This window comes from Ursus maritimus, unplaced genomic scaffold, assembly GCF_017311325.1.
Source record: "Ursus maritimus isolate PB19 unplaced genomic scaffold, ASM1731132v1 scaffold_23, whole genome shotgun sequence".
NCBI classification, from domain to species: domain Eukaryota; kingdom Metazoa; phylum Chordata; class Mammalia; order Carnivora; family Ursidae; genus Ursus; species Ursus maritimus.
Window position 1 is genome coordinate 31,567,415 of NW_024424786.1, and position 7,313 is coordinate 31,574,727.

Consider the following 7,313-nt stretch of genomic DNA (forward strand, 5'->3'; position numbering starts at 1 on the left):
AGAATGTGATTGTTCTAAGTATATAGTTGTCCTGAGAATGGAAATGCCAGATTTCAAGGTTATGTGCCATGTTAGTCTGGGAAACTGACATTTTTATTAGTGGCTGACAAAGGAGACTCAGATGGCTGAATTCTCAGCTGCCAAAGATTGGGCATTTTATGAGTCATAGGTCTATCAAGTTCCTTTGACGTGTGTATCTAGATGAAAGATTATCATGATGTGTTTATGGGAATATAGCTTTTCTCTTTATCACACATAGAAGGAATTGTGGAGATTTAGAGTAGTGTTTCCACTTGATAGGTGTTGAGAAAATCACACTGAAACAAATATTATATGTAAAGACATTCAGAGGTAGAGGATGGAAACACTAGAGAAAGGAGGCTCCACTACAATCTTTTCTCCCTCAGCCTCTGAGGTGTTGAGGAGCTGGTTGAAAACCTGCACAGAATCACCTTGGAAAAATCAACCTTTACCTGTAAGGAAACTGCTACTCTGCTGAAATCCCAAACCAGAAATGGAAGTAGTACCTTCAGCCCTGTCCTTAATATTTAACAATTTTGCTCACTCACATTCTGTCCCTTTCCCATGTTTTTTTTTTAATTGTGGTAAAATACACATAATATAAAATTTGCCGTTTTAACCATTTCCACATGTACAGTTCAGTGATATTAGCTACATTCACATTGCTGTGCAAACATCATCACCAACCATCTCCAGAACTTTTTCATCTTTCCATACATAAAATCCATATCCTTTAAGCAATCCCTGCCATTTTTTCCTTCCCCCAGCTTCTGGAAAACACTTGTTTGCTTTCTGCTTCTTTGAGTTGGACTATTTTAAATATTTCATGGAAGTGGAATTATGCATTATTGCTTCTTCTAACGTTGGCTTCTTTTACTTAGTGTAATGCCCTAACGTTTCATCCATGTTGTCACATATGACAGGATTTCCTTCCTTTTCAAGGCTAAGAGTTTTCTATGTCTGTATATACTGTATTTCTTATTTTAAAGATAAGCATCTGTTGATGGACATTGAGGTTGTTTCCCCATCTTAACTATTGTGAATAATGCTGAAATGAACATAGGAGTGCAAAGAATTCCTTGAGATCCTGATTTCATTAGTTTTGGATAAATACCTGGATGTGGGACTGTAGGATCAAATGGTTTTCTATTTTAAATTTTTTGAGGAATCTCACCCTGTGTTCCATAGGATTTACATTCCTAGCATCAGTGAAGAAGGGTTCCCTTTCTCCAGATCCTCACTTAGTACTTCTTACGTCTTCTCTTTTTGATACTGGCCATTTTAACAGATGTGAAATGATATCTCATTGGGGTTTTGATTTGTATTTCCCTGATGATTAGTGATGTGGAGCATCTTTTCATTTATTGTTGGCCACTTGTGTATTTTCTTTGCGGTGATGTCTATTCAAGGCTTTTGCCTATTTTTAAATTGGGCTATTTTTACTATTGAGTTGTATGAGTTCTTTGCGTATTTTGGATACTAACTCAGTATTAAATATATGGTTTGCAAATATATTTTTCCCATTCCATAGGTTGCCTTTTCACTCTGTTAATTGTTACTTAGTTGTACAGGAGAGTTTTAGTCTGATGTAGTCCCATTTGTCTATTTATGTTTTTGTTGTCTGTTCTTTTGATGTCATATCCAAGATATCGTAGCCCAATCCAGTGTGGAGAAGATTTTCTGCTGTTTTCTTCTAAGAATTTTAGAGTTTCAGGGCTTCCATTTTAATTCCATTTTGAGTTGATTTTTTGAAGGTATAAGATAAGCATTCAATTCCATTCGTTTGCATGTGGATATCCAGTTTTCCCAGCACTACTTATTGAAGAAATTATTCTTTTCCCGTTGTGTATCGTTGGCACCGTTGTCAAACATAGTTTGGCGTATGTATATACATGGGTTTTTTTGTGGGTTCTCTATTGTTTTGCGTTGTTCTCTATGTCTGTCTTCATGCCAGTATTTAGTATTTTAATTACTATAGCTTTGTAAGATAGTTTGAAATCAGGAAGTGTGATGCTTCCAGTTTTGTTCTTCTCAAGATATTTTTTGGCTATTTATGTTCTACCGTGGTTCCATATGAATTTTAAGATTGCTTTGTCTTTTTTTTAAAGATTTATTTATTTATTTTAGAGAGAGCAAGATTATGAGTGAGTCGGGGGAGGGGCATTGGGAGAGGATGAGATGTCAAGGAGACTCCCCACTGAGATAGGAGCCTGACTTGGGGCTTGATCTCACGGAGATCATTACCTGAGCTGAAACCAAGAGTTGGATGGTCAATTACTGAGCCACCCATGTGCCCCAGGATTGTTTTTTCATTGCTGTGAAAAATTCCATTGGGGTTTTGATAAGGATTGTACTAACTCTTGATCACTTTGGATAGTATGGACATTTTGACAGCATTGAATTTTACAACCCAAGAACATAGGATGTCTTTCCATTTATTTGCCTTTGTTTGTTTGTTTTTACCTTCTTTCATAAATGTTTTGTCATTTTCAATTTACAAATCCTTAAACTTTTTAGTTCAGCTTATGTCTAAGTATCTCATTCTTTTTTGGTTAATAGTAATTCTGGCCTTATAAAGCAAATTGAGATGTGTTTTTTAGTTTTTAAATTTTTAGAAGTGTTTGAGAAGGATTGGCATTTATTCCTTTTTAAACACTGTATTGTAGATTTTACCAGTGAAGCCCTCTGGTCTTGGGCTTTTCTTTCTTGGGAGGTTTCTCCTTATGGATTTAATTTCCTTGCTCATTATTGTTCTGTTCAGATTATCTTCTTCATGCTTCAGATTTGGTAGATTGTATGTTCCTAGGAATTTACCTATTTGTTCCATTTTATACATTTTATTAGTGTATAGTTGTAGTAGTGTCTTATAATCCTTTTATTTCTGTGGTATGAGTTTTAATGTCCCCTCTTTCTTGTGTGATGTTTTCTCAGTCTAGTAAAGTTTGTCAGTTTTGTTTTACCTTAAAAAAAAAAAACCTCCGTTTCATTGATATTTTTCTATTGTTTTTCTAGTCTCTGTGTCTTTATTTCTGCTGTAACCTTAATTATTCCTTTGTAGTAAACGTTGGACTTAGTTCTTTTTCTCTTTTCTTGAAGTATACTGTTAGGTTATTTGAGATCCATTTCTTTTTTCTTTTTTCTTTTTTTAAATTTAAATTCAGTTAGCCAACATATAGTACACCATTAGTTTTTGGGGTGGTGTACCATGAATCTTTTAAGATCTTTTTAAATGTAGCCATTCGTTGCTATAAATTTCCCTCTCAGTATTGCTTTTGCTGCTTCCCATAGATTTTGGTGTATACTTTTAAGTTTTGTTTGTTTTGACATGTCTTTAATTCTCCTTTTGATTTCTTCTTTGACCCATGGGTTGTACACTAATGTGTTGTTTAATTTCAGTGTATTTGTGAATTTTCTAGTTTTCCATCTGCTATTGATTTTGTTTCACTTCGTTGTGTTTAGAAAAGATACATTGTATGGTTTCAATCTCTTAAGTTTTTCAAGACTTGTTTTGTGACCTAACACATGATCTATGCTGCATCATCTTCCATGTGCACCTGAGAAGAATGTATATTCCACAATTTTTCGACGGGATGTTTTATATATGTCTGTTAGGTCCTTTCCATAAATAGTGTTGTCCATTGGATTCTTTTTTTTTTTTTTTTAAGATTTTATTTATTTATTCGACAGAGATAGAGACAGCCAGCAAAGAGGGAACACAAGCAGGGGGAGTGGGAGAGGAAGAAGCAGGCTCATAGCAGAGGAGCCTGATGTGGGGCTCGATCCCATAACGCCGGGATCACGCCCTGAGCCGAAGGCAGACGCTTAACCGCTGTGCCACCCAGGCGCCCCTGTCCATTGGATTCTTATTGATTTTCTGTCTATATGCCGTATCCATCATTGAAAATGGAGCATTGAAGTCTCTTACTATCATTGTTTTGTTGTCTATTTCTACCCTTATGTCTGTTAACATTTGCTTGATATATTTAGGTATTCTGATGTTGGTTGGGTGATTACATATTTATAATTATTTTATCTTCCTGGTAAAATGGTAAAAACTGATGCTTTTACTATTATATAAAGTCCTTATTTGTGACAGTTTTTGTTTTAGAGTCTACTTTCTGTGACACAAGTATAGTCCCTGCCATACTTCAGTCGCTGTTCACATGGAATATCTTTTTTTCATCACTTCACTTTGAGACAATGTGTGCTCTTAAAGCTTAAGTGAGTCTGTTTCAGACAGCATTGAGTGGGATTTAAAAAAATCCATGGAGTCACTGTATGTCTTTTGACTGTTGAGTTTAACCCATTTCCATATAAAGGAATTATTTATAGGTAAGTCCCGCCATTTTGTGCTCTGTGTGTCCCGTAGTTCTTCTGTCCCTCCTTTCCTTTCTTACCACCTTCCTTTGTGTCTTGGTGATTTTTGGTATTGATATGCTTTCATGATTTTCTCTCTTTTGGGAGAACTTTTGTCCTGGGTCAGATCGGGATCTCCTTTTCTTTGAGTTCTTTCTCTTAGAATGGCAGTCTGTGTATATCTCAGATTACTTCCCATTGCATTGCCTTTCAATTAGTCTGAAGTTTGTCCTTCAAATTTGAATGCGTACTCTTTCATTCCGGCTTACTCAATTATCATTGACTCTCTCTTTTGTGCTTGATACTTTTGTTCCTATTAGCTAAGCCAGATATCCAAATAATAACAGCTACCTCAGAGGTGAAGTGTTGTATAGTATGTATTTGACAGAAAAATGTTCCACCAGTAATCTTCTGCCTGGGAATCATGTGCAAGATTGTTCTATGGCTGTACCTGGAAGAATTTTATATCCCTTTTGGGTTTTAGGCAGAGAAAATAATTTACTCTAGGAAGAGCCCAGATTCCAGTGTAAATGGTGCTCGTGGAATTGTGCAACAAAGCAGCATTAATTTTGGGATGAGTTCTCGCTCATTCTTTAAAACTAATTCATTTCTGGTTGATCTTTATTTCTCATCATAATAAATCTACTTTGACTATATAGATGTGATTGAAACTATGCATTTTCAGCTAAATACTTAGACATTATGCCTTTCATTGAAATATTTTATTGTCTAATTGGTTATATAATCTTTACTGGAAGCTTTACAGAGAATTGTTCCACTGAATACACAAACTCAGAGATTTTCTATACGTGTGACATTTTTATGCTGATTAACAATGTCCTTTTGATCCATAACTTGAAAATGCAGAGAGGGTTCTTATTGAAAGAGAACATCATCATCACTTAATCAAATATTGCTATGAAAGGGGAACGATTAAAGATTACAGAAAGCACAGGGAGCATAATACACTTAAACTCTCATATTTGGACTTCAAGACCATCATCCTTTCTATTAGTCCTACTTGTTCTTAAAAGATGAATAAAGTTTATTTATTTTTTCTTTTCTGGTCACGTGAATTATACCCAAGATTACTCTGTGGCTTCAGAACTTCCTCATGACATTTTTCATCTCTGTGGTTCTGAGGGTGTAGATTAAAGGGTTTAACATGGGTGTTATCATAGTATAAAACACAGCCACTGCTTTGTCTAATGGGGAAGGTGACCATGGATCAAAGGTACATGAACATACAAGATACAAACAATAGGACAACTACAGTAACATGGGAGGCACAGGTGGACAGAGCCTTACACTATCCTTCAGTACTTTGAGTTCTTTGGGAGTAAAGGATGAGGACATAGGTGGTGATGAGAATAGAAAAAATGAGCAGACACATCAGCCCACTATTTGCGGCAGCAAAAAGTCCAGAGATGTGAGTGTCAGTGCAAGAGAGTTTTAGCAGAGGAAAAAGGGCACAGATGGTCAATGACATTGGGGCCACAGAAGGGCAAGCAGACAGTAAAAAGGATTTGAATCAGAGCATGAAGGAATCCCCCAGCCCAGGCCATGGCCACCAGGTGGCCACACATTTGCCTGTTCATTGTGAGCCTGTAGCGTAGGGGCTTGCAGATGACCAGGGAGCGGTCATAGGCCATCACCGTGAGCAGGATGATCTCAACTCCCCCAAAGAAATGCTCTGCAAAGAGCTGAGTCATGCACCCACTGAAGGAGATAGTTTTCTTTTCAGTGAGTAAGTCAAATATCATTTTGGGAGCCATGGTGGAAGAGCAGCAGGTGTCTAGGAAGGAGAAGAAGGACAGAAAGAAATACAAGGGAAAGCCCAGGGCTCTGTGGTTGTTGATTGTCATGATAATGAGTAGGTTGCCAGGTACAGTGAGAAAGTAGATGACCGAAAGCACAAGGAACAAGAGTTTCTGCACATCTGGGTTCTGCGTCAGGCCAAGCAGGATGAATTCAGTCACGTTGTTTATTTGTTCTGTGAGTCCACTTTCACATCTGGATAATTGATGTGTCTGTGAATAGCACAGGGTTTGCAATTGTGTCAGATAAATTTTGATGAAGCAAATCATTTGTGTCAGGATTCTTTTCTGTGAGACTGATGGAAACCCCAAGCAGATGAGCTCAGACTTAATGTCGGGACATATTACTAGTTACATAATGAGCACATAGTCTCTTTTCCCTCTGAGAGACACAGACCCACAGACACATGCACACACACATTCACACATACACTCATGCATACACACAAATACAGTTACGAATGTAGGTCCCTTTTTGTAATTGCACATGGATGGATATTCTCTGAACAACTGCCATAGTATTTTCTACCCTAGGAAACCCAGAATGAGACGAGGATCAGAGGAGGAGCAGAGGCTTGAATTCATGAGAAGCTACTGCCCTATGTCTCTTCTCTAGTCACCTCTGCTGCTGAGGCTAAGCTGCAGTTGTTATTCTCGGTGTTTGTACCTTGTTTCTGGGTGACTCTAAAACATCAGGTGAATTCAGTTTGAAATTAGGAATGATGGAGTCATATTTCAGAAGACACTGAGCGAATGTTTGAGGCTCCGTTAAGATACACCAGCATTTGGATTTGTGAGCTTACAACACATTTAAACAGAATTGTCTAAGAGCATCAAACAAGAAAAAGGAAGAATATCCCAAAGAGGAGGAAACAGCTTGATGCAAAATCCTGCAGATTTACTTGAAACTTTAGAATTCACTGTTTGGACAATTTTGTTATGTGTACTTTCCAAGGGTATTTTGCATATAAAAAGTCAGATTAAGGAAGACTAGGAGAGACTCTCTGGATGTATTTAGAAAGCACGTTATTTAAAGGTGAGGAAACAAAAGCATCCTAATTAGTTGGACAGAGTGTGTTCTTTACAGTCAGACTTTTTCTTCACTGTGTTCTCACTGCT

The 7,313-nt window shown here is 37.1% G+C and overlaps 1 pseudogene; it reads right to left on the reverse strand.

Annotated features, from left to right (window-relative positions):
* Positions 1-5,478: 5,478 nt before the first annotated feature.
* On the reverse strand, positions 5,479-6,430 carry LOC103672377 (annotated as a pseudogene).
* Positions 6,431-7,313: the final 883 nt, after the last annotated feature.